Below are 19,227 nucleotides of genomic sequence, written 5' to 3'. Positions count from 1 at the left end.
ATAAACAGCACATATACAGTGCACGCAGTGCATTCTACTGGATGGGATTTTTTTGTTTTTGTAAATCAGCATATTCAGCCTGTAAGTTAAGAAGAAAAGGGAAAGCTCACTATTCCATTCTGCTCTGAAAAGGTTAGGAACTGTTTCTGTACACTTTAATGCACCAAAAGGAGTTGGTAGTGTCTAAAATTAATGCAAAACAATACGGCATCCAAGTGTAAGTTTCTAACAGTTATGTAATAAAATCAAAGAACAATAGATTAAGTGATATCACTGGCTTATAGGTAAATGTGTGAGCTGGGCTCTGGGCCTTCTGAGTCTTGAAAGGTAGGCAATGGTGATATTCAAACTGAAGGCTGATACCCAGGACTGCAGTGAGACTTTCACCTGTCCCTCGGGGACTGTATTGGCACTTACTAATCATTCCCCACTGATGCAAGAAAGATCTACATTAGCTCAAAATAAAAATTTAAAAATCCAGGCTACATTTGTTAAAATCTGACAAAGAAAAGTAGTGAAGAACAACCAGTCTGTGAAGGGTCAGTTACAACAGTTCCAAAAGGAGATTCACTAACCTTGAGGCAAGCTATCTGCAGTAAAAGGACTATCTGACGTTAGATCTTTATATATGTACAAAATACCAGCGAGACCTTTTTCATCACTTTTTATTTAGCAAGCCTCTATTACGGGAGTTTTTAGTACACAAGTTATTTTGATTATTAATATACTCTACCTCTCAAATCTCCCTTCTACTGCAGATACTGCTGTCACTGACAGGTTTGCTTCATAGTATTCCAAAAATAAACAGTCAAAACCAAGCATTTTTTGCCATTACCAGCTTTGTTCTCCTTACTCATCTTCTATCTGAGGAAATGGTAAGATCATTTACCCATTCTTACAACCGAAATATTTAGGATCATCTAGGGCTCCTTTCCTCTCGTTTACACTAAAGCAATCCACTGTAGTCTCCCAGATTGAAAAGGCAGCCCACGCCTACTCAATCTGACTTCCAATCCGGATACTACTTTGGTGTCCTCCTTGCTGTCCCCACTTGCCCACTTGTTATACTGCCATCCTTTCTCCATATTGCAAAATGAACCTGGTGAAAGTACATTGGGCATGGCTCCTCTGCTCCAAATCCTCCAGTGACTCCATTTCACTCAAACTCTAAAGCTTTTCAGGACTGCTCTGTGGGCCACTTTCATTTCCTATTACAGACTATGTATGGTCATTCCCTATTCCTGAATGGAATGTCTCTTTGCTATACAGGGCCCTGGATCTCCACATGGCTTTCTCTTTCATATCACCTGCTGGATTGCTCTATCCAAAGAAAAGGCTGACCACTGCATTCATGACTTGCCAATCACCACCATCTTTTCACACTTCATTGCACTATTTTGTCATTAGAATGTATGAAGCAGCAGGAAACTGACCTTGCCAGATTCAATCATGGCCAAAATCCCAGAGCTAGATGGTATCTAAAACAAAATAGTCACTCAATAAGTACTGGCCAGATGAATCGTTCTTATGAGATTTTATAGCTTCCCATTTCAGATCAGGGTATATTAGAAACAGAAATGTCAGTAGGACAAAACCAGATACCTGATCCCATCCAAAGGATTGTGGGCCTTGCCTAACTGTAGTCATGCAGTACATCAAGTCTACCAGAGGTACCGCTACACTCGCCTCTTCGGGAATATGTGCCTATTTTTAAATTCTATTCTCACTAAAACAAAAACTATACTTGTTTGGTAAGAGAAAAAAAAAATAGAAAGATCTTCAAAATACCCGGATGACTTCACTCTCTATTTCAGATCCATAACAATTCTATCATGGTTACATAAAAGAAAGAAACGTAAAATGCCATAATGTCTTTCATGGAAAAAGGAAATGAGAAATTTTTCTTTCCACTGGGTTAGATACAGTCTCAGTATGTAGCCCTACCTGCCCCTGAACTCCAAAATCTCCTACCTAGCTCCTAAGTGTGGGGTCTCCATATCATCATATCTAGGTCTCCATTTACATATCACACACACACACACACGTACAAGTGCATGTACATAGGCACACATGTACACATGCTCACACATGCACGTGTGCACGCACATCACCTCTATATTTCGAGCACTCTTGCTATCTTCATTTTCAACAAAAGGAAACTAAAACATAATTAATAAGCATGACAGAATGCCAGGATTCACACACTTGTACTATACTTCCTCATTAGGATTTAAAGAGACCACATGGTGCTAGAGATGAAAATAAATTCCATAACAGATCAAGTATTTGATACCAGGTAGCTAATATCCATCACAGCATTTTATTTCCATAAGTATGATAGGGAGATTCAGAGAATGTTAGCCTCTACCAGGAACAGGCCTTGGGCCTTTGAAGCTAAGCTTATTAAGAAGAATTTATCAGAGCTGAAGTCAGTCTATCATCCTGGGGTCAGGAATTCAGAGGTCAACATTCAGGAAGAAACTGAAGCGGCACACAGGAAGTCAAGTGAGCGATGTAAGATGAGAATTACATTGTCAAATGAACACCAGGTGTGTTGGAGAACGGGCAAGATAAATAAAGGCAGGGTCAGGACAACAGACAGCAAAGTGCAGGTGCTAAAGGAGATAGCAGGCTGGTGCTGGAGTATCAGAACGGGGGTGGGGGACTAGACCAGGAAAGGGGCCACTGCAAGCCTCCATTCTCTCGGTGGCACAGGGCAAATCCTGCAGTCTCTCCCATCTCACATGCCAGCCCTGTGTGCTCAGAACTTTTACATCTCCATGAGTTCTGATAAGCTCCATTTTATAGCAGAAGAAAATAATCTGTCTGTGTAAAATGCCAGCCACTTTGCAGACCCCACCTATAACCAGTGATGAACGCTGAATTTATACTTTGGGGCTTTCTCAAGAAAAAAAAAATCAAAGATGCCTGAAAGGATGTTCCTAATATATGCTCTATGACTTTGCTTTCTTATCTTACTCTCATATCGAAGAGCCAGCATTCAGAAAAAGAATGAAACAGGAAAGCCAATGGTGGGATGATGTGATCAGTCTCGTCTGAATCCCGATGATCAATGGCTGAGGTGACTTTTTCCTCTCATCAGCAATGTCTCAGCTATGTCTGGCTGCTCCCAAGGGGAGAGAATGACTTTCAGTAAAGCTTTGGAAGAGCCAGCAACATGCCATAAGCACCCGGTATTTTTAGCAAGCAATCAGACGCATGAGCCACAAGTCTTTGTGCAGTACAATCTGAGAGCATGTCGGGCGCATAGGCGCACATATGATTTACTACAAGAATGAGTGGTAGCTTTCATCTATATGTGACTGCTCTGATACTGTCAGAAAACAATTAGGAGTCATTGGACACTATCAGTTTTAGAGTCTTAGTTCATTCCGCACACCCATCCCATTGTACACAAGGCTGGGAGGTAAGGAAAGCCATAAAATTGGTAGTGGGCTGGTTGGATCTGAGGGGAAGAAGGCATAGAAAACTCTTCTTGGGAAATTATTTCCCAGAAACAGTCAAGAAGGAAATGTCACCAAAATAATATACCAGAGTCTAAGTAACCTCAGGATTCTGAATTTTATAATTTCCATTGACTTCTTCTGATATATGCTTCTAGTTTAGAGTCCTATCTGTAAAGTACTAGAAATTATCAACTTACAGACAGTAAGAAAAAAAAAATTCCTGGTGTGGCAATCTGCTACCTTATTATATGGTGAAAAATGTCTACATATTCAGGATTATGAATGTCACTAATACGCCTAAATACAGCACGTGTCACTCATTAATATTCATATTGCTGAAACAAAGCAGCTCATACTGTAGCTACTCATGAATCTGGCAGAAATGAGAGGAAGAAAAGGGAAAGGGGAGAGATAAAGAAAGAGCTTAGGGAGACAGTGAACACAAGAGGGGACTCCATTCATTCAGTCTAACATCTGCTCAGCCTGAAGTGGAACCACCTGTTAGTTTATTAAATTGTAGAATTAATTTACGTGGAAATAAGAGAGGAGGGGGAAAGGCTTTAATTCATACTCCCCACTTTTAAAAATCCTCTATTTATTCCTGTCTGATTTTAAAAAGGCTTTTCATGAGCAGTAATCGATGCCATGAATACCTAGCCCCATTCTATAATTAATTGAAGCAATGAAATGCTTCCCATGACTTACATAGGCACACTGCCTGTAATGTTTTTGTTGCCCCCCCCTTTTTTTGTCCTCCTTAAAGGAAAGAGCACTGGCTATGTTACAGTGGGAAATTCCATGAGGGTTTTAGCAGCACCAGCAAAGGGTTTACTGAGTACACACTGCACCATTTGTCCACATTTGGTGGTGGAGGGGTTGGTATTCTAATGTCCTCAGAAGGGAAGATGAGAATAATACAGCTGTAGCTAAGGGATCAGAAAAACCTCAGTTCTGAGTAACGCAGAAGTCCCCATTAACCTCTCTGCCTCCTCTAATGAAAGACATACCGCATTGCTTCCTCCAATATTCTCAAATCTCAGGATCTCAAATTTGCTGAATTAAAGTGGTGGATATTATATCTACAGTTGATTTCCTCCCAAGTTTGCCAAGAATGTCAGATGGTCATCAGGAGCACGAATAGGAAGGAGATTATAATGGGTATCCAAGCTTTTCTATGGATGTTCTAACTAGTTTCTCATACCTCTTACTGTGTCATAACATGTAGACTAGTCATTCAAGTTGGCCATAATTTCCTGGGACACTTTATGACAGCCTCCCCCAGGGGTTGATTCTCAACATAATCATCTGCAATTGTCTTTTTAAGATATGGGGAGATTTCTTTTATTGCATTTGAGTGTTTATTTAAATAACTAATGCCCTTTCAGAAGAGTCCTATCATGGAACCTAGATGTTATCTTCGTCACACGATGCTTTTTATAGGACTTAGGTCCATGAGCTTCCTTGGGCAAAAATGACAGGAGATTATTTCAAGTCACATCTTTGGTTTCTTGAAAAAATATTACAAAAAAAAAAAAGGGAGGCTAACTTTCCATAAAGCTTTTGTAAAATGCAGTAGGGACGCCAGCACTCCCTGGAGACTTATCCAATTACACAGACAGTGTGGTCTCACCCGAAGAGAGAAGAGCATTCAAAATTGGGCTTTTCTGATCATGGCAGATAGTGTAAAAGGGAGAAATCTAAGAAATTCAATTATCTCTCTAGGTGTCACTCAGCATTGGGATTAGGATAATTGGCTACAAATAACATGAGCACGGTTCAGATACAACCTCTGTGGGTTTCATTACGAAACACCGAAACACCGTCACCGCTGAGGAACTAACAACCAGGCTTGCCATGTGGATTAGTGAGGCTTACAGCTGCAAAGATGGTACTTTGCTAATCATGAGTTTCCGGAATTTTCCCGGTCTTCTTTACATCTCTTAATTATGTCCTTATTGTATCATTTTAAGCATGCATTGCTCTTTCAGGATATGCTGTCATGACTTTTTAAAGTGATTATTTAAAACCCAGGGCAAGGCTTGATGGCCAACCAGCTAAGTGCTGCATAGCATACCCTTTTCACACTCCTTAAATTTAATGGAGGCCTACAGCCGCAGAGATTTTGAGTGCGGATGCTTAATGGAGTGGAGACCTCCAACTTGCAGAGATTCATGCCCATGGCCCATGCTGACTTTGCTGACTTGGAGATTTCCCTTGACCACACCCCAGGGAAGACTTTCTAGCTCTCCCTAGAAGAGACCTAGGGATTTTTCTTCTTTATTGATTACAAATAGTAGACAATCAATAAAATTTTTTGATTTTTATCCTAATTAAGCCTTTCCACAGACTGAAATATGTTGATAGAATGTTTGACTAGTACTAGGGAGGGTGAGGGTGTTTTGTAACCATGCCCACGTGGATGGACAAACCCAGATGTATTTTGAAGTCATTCAGTGTTCTGAAGGGCTTCTCAAATGTTTTGAGTTTAACCAAACCCTGAACACATTGTGCCAAACACTATTTTCCTTTAAGTTTCAAACCCATGTGAATTTTAAGGGAAATTAAATCCACATGTTTCTGATTCATTTTTACTTAAATCATTAAAATGCTGTTTCGGATGAGCCATTGACTTCCAAGAGGGTTCTCTTCTCAAACTCCTTTACGCCTTTTTGGTGTGGGGTCAAAAACGGGAAGTTGTACCTGGAAGATGAAAAATTAATTGTGACATCAAACACTACAAATCCAAATCCTAGCATCCCAACACTCCTGACATACCTGAAAGATTCGTTTTCTTAATTTCATATCGGAAAATACTTATATTTTTATTTTTCTAGAATAATCTCAGGAAGAGATCTCACCTATAAACACTGCAGCACATAGACTCCAGATTTGGAGGTTTATTGATGTTTTTCAAAATGGCTAAGGGGATCATTCCACAGATCTACTTGTTTGGACTGCTCCACCTATAAAAAGCCTTCCTGTTTCATCCATTCACAGCTAGGCTAAGCACAGGGTCTTGACCATAAGTGCCATGCAGAGACATGAAGAGACGGGACACTATGTCATGGCTCTACCCTGCCTGTTACTTACGTCTTAGTCCCCATTGAGGGCCTTCTCTAGAATCTGACAATCTTACATAGTTTCACACACATATGCACTATATACACACCTACAATTCCAAGTTTTACAAGTCCTCCTCATTCTCTCAGGAAAAGAAAGGAGAGCCAGAGGGGGTGAGAATGAAGAAGAAAAGGGAAGGAGAGGTGGATTTTTTTGCTCAAGCTGTCTTCATACATCGTTCTTTTCCCTCCTAGCCCCACATTTTTAAAGTTCATGGTTCATTCTCCTCAACACACTGCCCCCATAACTTCTGCAGGTAATAAGCCTCATTTTCAGTGTTTTCAGAATTCATTTTCGTGATTCAACCCGTGACGATATCTTGAACTCAGTTAGATAAATATTGTAGAAAATTCATCAGAGTTTTGATGAATACCCAGGTTCATGCTTGAAGCATCTTTTCATATATCCAGTAAGTAGCCACCACTGGGTAACTGGCATAAAAATACACCTCCCTTTCCCCCAACCCTTCCATAGCTATTACTCAATACTTCTGCACCTTACAATTAAGCCAAGTAACCTCTTCTGTTCTCCCTCAGACTCCAGATTAGTCATTCTGAAACACCTGACTGCTGAGTTAGATCTTCTCTGCAGATCTTCCATGGCTTCCCTCTGCCAACAGATGACTGTTTAACTCTTTAATTTGGTATATTACATACAACTAAACATTACACAATACTTAATTTGGTATTACCATAAAATTTTATGAGTTTTCTCTTCTGTATTACAAAACATCTACCACCATTCATCCATTCACATCCAGAAAGCACTCTAAGATTAATCTTTTGGACTGAAGAGGTGGCTTAGTGGTTACGAGCACTGCCTGCTTTTCCAAAGGTCCTGAGTTCAAATCCCAGCAACCACAAGGTGGCTCACAACAATCTGTAATGGGATCTGATGCCCTCTTCTGGTGTGTCTGAAGACAGCAATAGTGTACTCACATATATAAAATTTTAGGAAAAAAAAATTAGGGGCTAGAGAGATGGCTCAGCGGTTAAGAGCATTGACTGCTCTTCCACAGGTCCCAAGTTCAAATCCCAGCAACCACATAATGGCTCACAACCATCTGTAATGAAATCTGATGCCCTCTTCTGGGGTGTCTGAAGACAGCTACAGTGTACTTACATGTAATAATAAATATATAAATAAATCTTAAAAAGAAAAAAGAAAAAATTAAAAATCCAATGAGTAGGAAACACAATAAATGACACATTATTGAAAAAAATAAATCTTTCTCAGTCAAAGCCTTCTCCTTTTTCTTATTGCCCATTGCCCTCTTTTCCCTTTTGTAATAATTTGCATCCTCTTGCTGGTAGAGAGTTTATCCATAGTAATGACTTGTATCTGTAACTATACTTTAAATCCCTTTAAGTGGGCACTCCTTTAAGTGTTCATGTGTTTTAGTAACCATGTGACTAACTAGTTGGACCACTGGTAAAATTAAAAAGTGGGTATTATCTATAAAGAGAATCACTCTTAATCATGACTAAATGCTTTAGTGGCTGCTGTAGTGCCTCGGCACCATACATCTTAACAGTACATTTCAGTATAATGATGTAGTGCGTAGATGAAAAGAAAAGCTACTTCAAACACACCATAACTTTTTATGCTGATGCTTACAAGTGATTTCCCTATACTGGAGACATGCAGGTACATAGAATATCAAAGGACAGAGGAGAGTTACAAGATAAAAGACTATCCACGTCATTGGCAATGATACATGTCTAATAACTTCATAGCCATCAATAGCAGGGAATTTACTTTATCCCAAATTCTGCACCAATCTCTCTGTACATGTCATCTTACCTAGTCTTCACAAAACCCTGAAATGTGGTTTTAATGCCCCATTTTATCATGGAATAAAGATGAAAGTTCAGAGAGGCTGAATTCAAAGACACAGTCTCTATAAATGGGCATGTCCAACAGCCTTTTGACATTGCAACAGGACACTGTCAGCTACAAAGTTCATACTGAAACTGGAACAAGGCCCTCTTAAACAACTGAGCAAAGCTGATATGAACTCACAGAGACTGAGGCATGATGCACAGGGTCTACACCGGTCTGGACAAATCTTCTCATGTATACTTTCAGTTTAGTACTTTTATGGAACTTCTGAATGTGTGTATGAGTAGGTCTCTGATTCTTGCCCCTCCTTTTGGGGATCTTTTATTTTTCTGTCAGCCTGGCTTGTTCAACCTCAGTATGTTGGGTTTTGTTTTTTCTTATTTTATTTTATTTTGTTAAGTTTTGTTGTTGTCTTTTAGGATCCTGTTCTTTTCTAATGAGAGACATAAAGGGAGTAGTTCTGGATGGGAGAGGGGGTGATGGGAACTGGGAGGTATGAAGAGACGAGAAACTGTATTCACACTATATTGTATTAGAAAAGAATCTATATGTAATACAAAGAAGAAAAACAGAAAACTACATAATCAAGACACACACAAAAATGATAAGATGTATTTATGTGGTTTTATTTAAGCTAACAGTTTTTTGAAGCCTCCTTCATAGCTATCCTTGGCCTAGGAAGCCTGTGGACCGAAGGTTGTACACGCCCACTGCAAACAGGTTAGGGCAAAATCCCAGCACCCTTACCCGAGCCATGATCCTGAACATCTGCATTTCACTTTATAGGACTCAGGACTCAGCTTATATTCACCACAGATTAAAAGTTTTTACTTTTTAAGCTCATTCCAAAAACTGCCTATATATATATATATTTCATTACATATATATATACAATGAAATTTATATTCTGATTTCAAATTAAGCTTCTATCAAGAAATCTAACATTTTATGATGTCTTAAAACTGACCCCCTACAAAAATTTCAACTCACTAAATGAAAACAGAGTACTAATTTGTCCCTCATTTGAGAAAGAGGAAATTATATATGGTGCAATGAAATGTGTCCTAGACAAAAGGTCTGGAAGGACGAAACTCCATGTCACAGTATCTGCAAAAACCATCACATAGCCAGACTGGTGGTCTCCCTGGGCCTCTCTTTCCTTTTCTGTGGAATGAGTTAGTTGATGCCTTTCAGAATTAAAACTCTGTGATTCAACTAATATTCACAAATTCAAAATAGTCAGAGATCTCAGTTTCTGGATTTATTTCAAACTCTCTGGAGCATTAAAGCTAAAATTCAAGCCACATAATGGCTGGTAATAATCTGCAACATCAGTTCCAAGGACTGGAATACTCTCTCTTGACTCTGCAGGCACCAGGTCTACACGTGGTACATGTACATACATGCAGATTAAAGTACATATATGTAAAAAATAAAAATAAATATTTTAAATTAATAAATTAATTAATCAATTAAATTCAAGCCTGTAGTTAAATTCCCATTTCCAGTGTAGTCGTACGGTCTAACCATGAGTCTCTTGTACACAAGCTGCATAAGTAGAATATGAGTATTTGGCTACTACAGGTAAACACAGTGATTGAAGCTCACTCAGAAAAGGAGAAACAGTAATAACAATACCCTTTTCCCAGAGTAAATAATAATTGAGAAATAGATACAATTGAGCATTTCCTTTCCAGGTAATCCTTCTTGTCTACTTGACACTATTTGACACCCGTCAAATAGTGTCTGTCTTAGTCAGGGTTTCTATTCCTGCACAAACATCATGACCAAGAAGCAAGTTGGGGAGGAAAGGGTTTATTTGGCTTACACTTCCATACTGCTGTTCATCACCAAAGGAAGTCAGGACTGGAACTCAAGCAGGTCAGGAAGCAGGAGCTGATGCAGAAGCCATGGAGGGATGTTCCTTACTGGTTTGCCTCCTCTGGCTTGCTCAGCCTACTCTCTTATAGAACCCAAGACTACCAGCCCAGGGATGGTCCCACCCACAAGGGGGCCTTTCCCCCTTGATCACTAATTGAGAAAATGCCTTACAGTTGGATCTCATGGAGGCATTTCCTCAACTGAAGCTCCTTTCTCTGTGATAACTCCAGCTGTGTCAAGTTGACACAAAAATAGCCAGTACAGTGTCATTCCGGGTCTGCTTCTCCCCTCTGGGTACCCAAGCATGGGGTGCACCAGGTCGGACTGACGGGAATGGAGTTTAGCCGGGGTGGGTGGGCTAGGCAGGATCTTCGTCAGTGTGAGTACAGGAGAAACAGCTTTCTCCAGAGACAGTTTTCAGGGAAACAGCTCTCCTTATTGGGAGCTAGAAGGGGATCCACTGACCTTGGGAGTGGGCATAGATTTTCAGGGTGAGTATCACTGGCTGGGTTGAGGTGCTGGGCAAGCTTCAGTTGCATGACATTCCTGGTGCTACTTGGCTATGTTCTTATAGGGAGAGAGGAACTTTAACCTGTAACCTGGACACCAGGCTAGATGACTTCCTCAAGGGAAGCAGAGGTGGGGGTCGTGGGGGTGGAGGGGTCACAGGGCTATGTGCACCAGGAAAGGCAGGCCCAGAGGAGGGAGGAATCTGTCTTAACTCCTGCCAGACTCAGGACGAGATTTTCGGGATTTGGACGCATCTCGACCTCACTCTTGCTCCGGACCAACTTCCCCAGATTGCATGGCTTTCTGGTTCCATAAAATAGAGGTTACAGATGGTGGTGAGAAGTGAGAGGGTTTCATACCCAAAAATCATTCCAAAGGTTTGCTTGCACTGTCTACAACGATTGTCCATACCTTTATGTCAGGTCAGCAATTACAGGAACGATAACTGTTCTTTGTCAAGATCTACTCCTCCTCAGCAACAATTTAAATCAAATACTTACCTATCACACTCATTCAAAGCATGAGATTGGTTAATGCTGCTCCAGACATGAAAAAGTTCATGTCTACGGAAATTAACTGTAAATAATTAGTATTAGTAAGAAAGAGAATTAGGGTAGCTTGACATAAGACCAAATTAGAAATTGTTTCTATATTTTAGAAAATACAGTAGATCCTAACATACCATTGCCACTAGCAAGCAGCTATATTCCAGATAGTACCCAGGCAAAAATGTTCAAGCTATAAAAAAAAGCAACATAGTGAAAATTAAGACTTTATTAAATGATCTGAGAGAGTATTTTATTAGTTGGAGAAGCTAAACTGGTTCCCAAATATAATAAACCAATATCTTAAAGGGATAAATTATATCCTTAAATTAATTTATATATTTAATGCAATCCCAGTATAAACTAATGATAAAATTTTATGGACTTTGCCAAGCATATCCCAAACATATTAAAGACATATGCTATGACTGTTTGAGAGAGAACAAACTGACAAATTTTCTCTATCAACTAAAATTGCACTGGGGAGATTACAGTGGATGAAATGATAGTGATAGTGATGCAGAAATCAACAAATGGTTCCCGAAAGCAAGATGGAGAGTTTTGAACAGATCCACAATTCCTAAGGATCTGCGTGCTGTGAGCAGTATTTAGTGAAGTGCAAAAGGAATGTGCAGACTGATTCATTTTTACTTAAGAATTTGAAGGTGTAAAAAAGAGTTTTTGAAGTCTTGAAACAGAAGAAGGCTTCCAAAGCAAGACAGAAAAGATTTACAAACCATAAAATGTTATTAAAAATGATCAAATTTCTCTATGTGAAGAAGATGTATAATTAAAGGATACTCAAGATTCATAAAAGACACAATGATTGTGTACTACGAGGCAGACCACAACCTGGAAAAATCCTGTCCAGACTGTGTAATGATCCTCAAAGATCCACTTTGAAAAACAAGCAGTCCGATAGAAAAACGTTGTCAGGGAAGTTCAACCATGTGGCTTACATACCTAGCACCTTTCATATGAATGAATATCCAAATCGCCAATGAGAAGGGGGGGACAAAGTAAAACCATAGTGAAGTCAAAACACACTGACCACAAAGGCTGGGCGAACAAGAATAAGCAATGCCATGTGCTGGTAAGAAAGGACCTGAGCAGCTCTGACACTCATGCTGTCCTGGCAGAAGTATAAATGAACACAACCTTGTCGAAACTGTGTTATCTTTTGAGATCAAGCACGCACTTTCTCCCTAGTTTAATCCTATCAAAAATATAAATTGCTGTAGATTAGATATCAGGATATCAGGATATCATTCCTTGCATTATCTTAAAACTGGAAAAAATCCAGGCAACTATCGACAATAAAATGAAATCATACAAATTTATTCTCAGTTTATAAGTTCTTCTACTCACTTGTTTCATCTTGTGATGGGCTCCAGGTCAGGTTCTGGCCCCTAACCCTCATTATATAGGCAATATTTGGACAGTGAATGGAGAAGAACATGATATGAGTTGTGCCCCTCTAGAAAGTGCCTTTCTCAGGCGACAATACTACAATAGACTCATCTGACCATGAAGGAGAAGCTGACAACCTGGCTCTCAAGGAAGCTAAGGAGGAGTAGGGGACTTAGAATATCCAGAAGCATTCTGAAATAACTTATACCTCTATATCAGTGTCCTCTCTCTGTCTCTCTTTGTGTGTGTGTCTCTCTGTGTGTATGTTTGTGTGTGTGTGTGTGTGTGTGTGTGTGTGTGTGTGTGAGGCATGCACATGTGCATGCATGCGTGTATGCATGTGTGATGTATAAGCGGGTAGGCATGTGGATTTGTCATTCCTCAGGTGTCATTCCTTGGGTGCCACCCACCTTGTTTCTTGAAACAGGGTTTCCATGAGCCTGGAACTTACCCAGTAGGCTAGACCAACTAGCCCAAGGGGATCTGCAGGTCTCTGCATCCCCAGGGCTTGCATTGTGAGCTCTTTAATGTTTCCCAGGGCTTTCTCTTATGAGGCTCTTTGGGAACTGACCTTGGGTCCTCAAGCTACCAACTGAATTGTCTCAGGGCCTTCTCTTCTACTTTCTTTACTGATTATTTGGCTTTTGTATTAAAAATCCAGCAAAGCTATGAACTCAACTAATAGTGCAACTTGTGAAGCACAGAGGATATTAAGTTGATGTTGAGCTGACTGATTCTTAGCTTAACAAGACATAAAAGACTCTCTTGGCAAATCCTTGTAGGTCTTCTGGTTTCTTCCCAATATCTCGAGTCAAAATTGTGTTATTCCTCTTCTTGAAGCTACATGGGTCCTTTTCAGCCTTGAATTGCTCAGCCCTCCTCCCCCCCTGCCCCCCCCCATGGCAATAACAAACAGTTCTCCATCCTCAATTCTAACAAGCACCCAACCCCAACAAGCACTTCATTCTACATCCCTAGAAACAATGGCTTCAGGAATTCTACAGGATGACTCTTTTGCAATCTTCACCACGTAGTGTCAGGCTCAAACCTCCGAATTCCAGAGGGAGCCATGTTGCTTTCATCCTCATCCAACCTGGCTAACCAGGTCCAGATCTTTCTTCCTTCCTCTAAGACCTCGCTTTTGACTAGGCCTCCACCCACTTTTTTGCTTAATTATCACAAGTCTTGGATTTTTTGTTGCAATCAATAAAAATTGATTTTTATACATCTATATCTCAAGCTAACTTAAGCAAAAACAATCTTTGAAGTCATCTGGTAGTTTACCATATCTGAGGGACACTGGAAATTTTCATAAAAATAAGGAGACTTCAGACAGCCGGAAACAGGCTGAGGTCCAAGCACAGGCATGAACTGGCGAGGCACAGCCATGATCACTAGCTCAGCTACTGAGGACAATTGTGCCCCTGTGGTTTACATTGTCCATTGTCTCATTTACATTGTCTCCTCCAGCTCCAGTAACTTAAGACAAAAGCAACAAATTGACCAAGGCAGGGTGCTGTTTTAACTTTTAAAAAGTCAAAAATGCCTATTAAATAACTCAGAAACATAAGTGAACTTTTTGAATAGTCACTTGAGTTTTTAAAAATAGCTAATACTATACACAAAATTTTCTGCATTCTTCAAAATGCAAATTATAATTATTACATAATTGCTCACTTAAAAGGGAAATATTAGAAGATTAATAGCATTCTATATTTTGAATATGAAGAAGAGGCACATTCTATAATATGCATAAATTACGTAGTATGTTTGAAGGGTAATTTTTAAAATATCTGTCATATTTAATAATGTGCATATCTTTTGCCATAAAACTTTGACTTTTTGAGACAATTCAGAGGAATGTTCACATGTGTCCACAAAGATAGATGTGCAGATGGTATTCGCTTAGAACATTAGCAGTAGTTGTATAAATTGGAAACAACTTAAGGACCTCAGAGTAAAAGGTAGGCTAACTAGATGATGACATATTCCTACACTGAATGTTGAAAAAGACCACACACCACACACACACACACACACACACACACACACACACACACACAAATGATGGATCTGGGACTGGAAGGATAATGATGGCTCAGCCACTAAGTGCTCTTATGGAGGACTGAGGCTTTGTTCCCAGCACACACACTAGACAGCTCACAACCACAGGTAATTTTTATTCTAGGGAATCCGACAATGTCTTATAGTCTGTGTTGGGGGCTGTGTGCATGTGGCAAAATAAATAAAAATAAATAAAAATGCTTTAAATGAATTTAATGGATCCACATACTGCTTAGGAATCTCTTAAGTTCCTCTCTCAGTTCAGGACTGAAGCATCCACCCCCTGATCTTCCTTCCTTCTATGCTCCAGATGATCGATCTGTAGGTTGTATCATAGGTGTCTTAGTCAGGGTTTCTATTCCTGCACAAACATCAGGACCAAGAAGCAAGTTGGGGAGGAAAGGGTTTATTCAGCTTACACTTCCATACTGCTGTTTATCACCAAGGAAGTCAGGACTGGAACTCAAGCAGGTCAGGAAGCAGGAGATGATGCAGAGGCCATGAAGGGATGTTCTTTACTGGCTTGCTTCCCCTGGCTTGCTCAGCCTGCTCTCTTATAGAACCCAAGACAACCAGCCCAGGGATGGTCCCACCCACAAGGGGCCTTTCCCCCTTGATCACTAATTGAGAAAATGCCTTACAGTTGGATCTCATGGAGGTATATCCTCAACTGAAGCTCCTTTCTCTTTGATAACTTCAGCTGTGTCAAGTTGACACAAAACTAGCCAGTACAATAGGCATTGTGAGTTTTTGGGTTAGTATCCACTTAGTAGTGAGTACATACCATGTGTGTTCTTTTGTGTCTGGGTTAACTCACTCGGGATATTTTCTAGTTCCATCCATTTCCCTAAGAATTTCATGAAGTCATTGTTTTTAATCACTGCATAGTACTCCACTGTGTAAATGTACCAACTTTTCTGTATCCATTCTGCTGAGGGACATCAGGGTTATTTCCAGCTTCTGGCTGATACATACATACATACATACATACATACATACATACATACATACATACGGCTGCTATGAACATAGTGGAGCATGTGTCCTTGTTATATGTTGGAGTATCTTTTTAGGTATATGCCCAGGAGTGGTATAGCTGGGTCTGTAGGTAGTACTATGCCCAATTTTCTGAAGAACTGCCAGACTGAATTCCAGAGTGGTTGTACCAGATTGCAATCCTACCAACAAATGGAAGAGTATTCATCTTTCTCCACATCCTCTTCAGCATCTGCTGTCACCTGAGTTTTTAATCTTAGCCATTTTGACTGGTGTGAGGTGGAAACTCAAGGTCATTTTAATTTGCATTTCCGTCATGACTAAAGATGTTGAACACTTCTTTAAGTGTTTCTCAGCCACTTGAGATTCCTTGGTTGAGTGGGAGATGAAAGAAGAGGGGGACAAGGAAGGGAGAAAGGAAGAGGAGGAAATAAGGGTGACAGTATCAGAATCTGGAGGAGATGTGAGGGAGGTACAGAGGGTCTGGAAATCAAATAAAAATAGGTAGCAGGGAAGATGAGGAACTGGGGATAGCCACTGGAGGGTCCCAGACACCAGAGAAATGTGAGGTTCCCAGGACCCAGTGGGATTGACTTTAGCTGTAATGAGCAGAAAAGGGGGAAATAGAACCTGTGGAGACCACCTCCAGTAGATAAGCAAGGCCCTGGTAAAGATATTGAGCCATCCACCCAACTCAAAGTTTTGTTTTGTTTTTTTAACCCAGAAATGTTTCTGTCCAAAGGAAGAACAGGGAAAAAAATGGAACAGAGACTGAAGGAAAGGCCAATTGGGGAATGCCCCACCGCCCAGGGTACATCATGTCTGAAGACACCAAATCCAACACTGTTGCTGTGGTCAAGAGGTGCTTGTGGACAGGAACCTAGTGTGGCAGTTCCTGGGGAGGTCCAGCCAGCAAATGACAAATGCAGAGGTGGATGCTTGGAGCCAACCATCAGGCTGAACTCAGGGAACCTGGTGGAGGAGCTGGCAGAAGGACTGGAGGAGTGGAGGGTAATTGCAACCCTATTGGAAGAACAACATGAGCTGGCCTGACCACAGTTCTCCCAGAGACTAGACCACCAACCAAGGAGTGTACCTAAAGGGATCTTTGGCTCCAGATAAGTTTGTAGCAGAGGATGGCCTTGCTGGACAGCAACGAAAGGGGAGGCCCTTGATTCTGGGGAGGATGCTGTAACTGTGGGGCAGGAGAGTGTGGGTGGGTGGGGGAGCAGTCTTATACAGGCAAAAGGGAGGGAGGAAGGCCAATGTGAAGTGCAGGGGTGGCAGAGGAGTAACCAGGAAATGGGATATCATGGAATGGAGTTTGGTGGAGGAGGTAACCAGGAAGTGGGATATCATTTGAGATGTAAAAGAATGGAATGATTAAGAAAAATTAGAAAAAAAGGAAATTTCCTAGGTATAATCTTAAGAAAAAGAGGCAAGTTCAATTCAAACTCTCATTCCATATAAAACCAAGAAAATAAATAAAGCCATTGCAATGCATTTAAGCAAAATGGGAGCACAAAGGAAATGCTGGACACACTCTTCTAAGAGTTGCTGCATCTTGAGGTATAAAGGTTGGAACCAAGGGCTCCCATGTTTTATTCTACAAACTTACACATTGTGTAACAGTATGACCAATCCGTGGCCACCTTTCATTCTATACGAGGGCATGGGCTGTGAAGCTGAAGCAGGACAGAGGTGTGTGTCTGGCAGAGCACCCCTTCCCTGGAACTACTGTGGAAGGATCTAAAGGAGTGTGTGTATAGTCAGGCCAGTGTGAGTCTGCGCCACCACTTGGTGGCTCAGTGCTGTGTTTGTTACCAGTCCTCTCTGTGATGCAGCTTTGTTGTCTCTCGGCAAAATGAGAACAACAATATTCTATGAAGTGGGTGTGGACATTAAATAAAATAGTTAAATTGTTCAGCATTTCCACTGAGCCTTTGTATGAGGGGACTGAATGATCTTTCTTTTTCCATAAAATGAAAAATAAACAAAGCGTCACCCTTTGTGAGACCTTCAATTCACCCTAAGGCAGTTAGTATTATACCAAAGGTCCCCACTTCACAGATCCCAGAACTAAGTCTCCAGAAGGAAGAATGTTTGCTCTATCTCCTGAGCCTGACCTCTGGAGAGGGAACTCCCACCTTCTGCCCCAAATGCCCCCATCATGCATCTCTCCCACCATCTTTTTTCTAATCAGACCCTAATGTGTGCTGCTGCTTCAAAGAGGACTTTTAGCAGAAGGGAAACCTGGGCAGTTTGTTTCACAGAAAACCATGCATGGCTTTGGGTCCAGCCCTTAGAAGCCTCTTGTTTAAAATAGAAAATGTTTTAAGCTTCCAAACCTGATCAATAGCAGTGAAGATGGGGCGCTGATCTCGTTCACAGAGAAATTTACAACCAACAGGGCTTTGGAGCCCAGATTCTCCAGCAAGGAAAATGATGTGGTTAAAGGGGTGGGGGAGGGGGGGCGTGGGCGATAACATCCTTGGGATCTCTCTGAGCTCCATTACATTATCCAAAAGAAATATAATAGGATTTGAGACCCAATTATTACTTCCTGCATCTAACCCCCTTCATTTAACATATCATTAGTATTTTAGACAAGTCCCTTGGGGCTCTCACACTTTTGTAGGTGAGTCAGACAGCAAGAGCCGTGGCAGCCATCCAAGGAAACTGATCCCCCCTTTAATGCTCTTTTCGGGTTACCTACTATAATGCAATTATCATGTACTGAAGCAATTTTCGGGAAAATGGCTTGACAAGAAGAACTCTGTCATTTTGTAAACAAGAACAAACGTTGTAATTGGATCTTAATTACACAATGTTCTGAGAGGTTATTTTTATTTCTTTGTTTGTTAATGCAATTATTTAGCTTCCCTATTTTAGCCGTGACCTTGCAGGAAGAGGGTATTTTCCAGTCAGCATAATGCTTTATCTTTGAAAGCTACAATCAATAAGGATAATTAATGATGCCGGCTGCAATGATGGCCTCAGCAATCATTATCCCACATTAATCCCTGCAGTCAGGCTAGGGTCAAGGCCATCTAAATCATTCACCCAGGGGTGGAGAAATTCAAATAATTTACCAATTTAAATCCTTGCAAACAAATCCCACTTTATTCACGAAGCAGTCTGAATGCTGCTTGGGTTGGTTTTGTATATTCTCCCTGGGTCTCTTCTTGAAAAAAAAAAAAAAAAACAGACAGAATACATTCGTTATGCAGCATTAGCGCTGCAGTGTTGCTCTGTTTGTGTTTTGATAAATTAATGTAAAACCATGCAGCACATGAAATGCTGCTGAGCCTGGAGCTACGCAGCACATTTAGCATTTCACACACTGCCCCTGGTTTTGAAAAGAGAAAAGCTAGAGGAAGAGAGAGGAGAAA

This window comes from Mus caroli, unplaced genomic scaffold (genome assembly GCF_978045245.1).
Source record: "Mus caroli unplaced genomic scaffold, Mus_caroli_1 scaffold_3, whole genome shotgun sequence".
Taxonomy (NCBI): domain Eukaryota; kingdom Metazoa; phylum Chordata; class Mammalia; order Rodentia; family Muridae; genus Mus; species Mus caroli.
Note: the sequence above shows the minus strand (reverse complement) of the source record.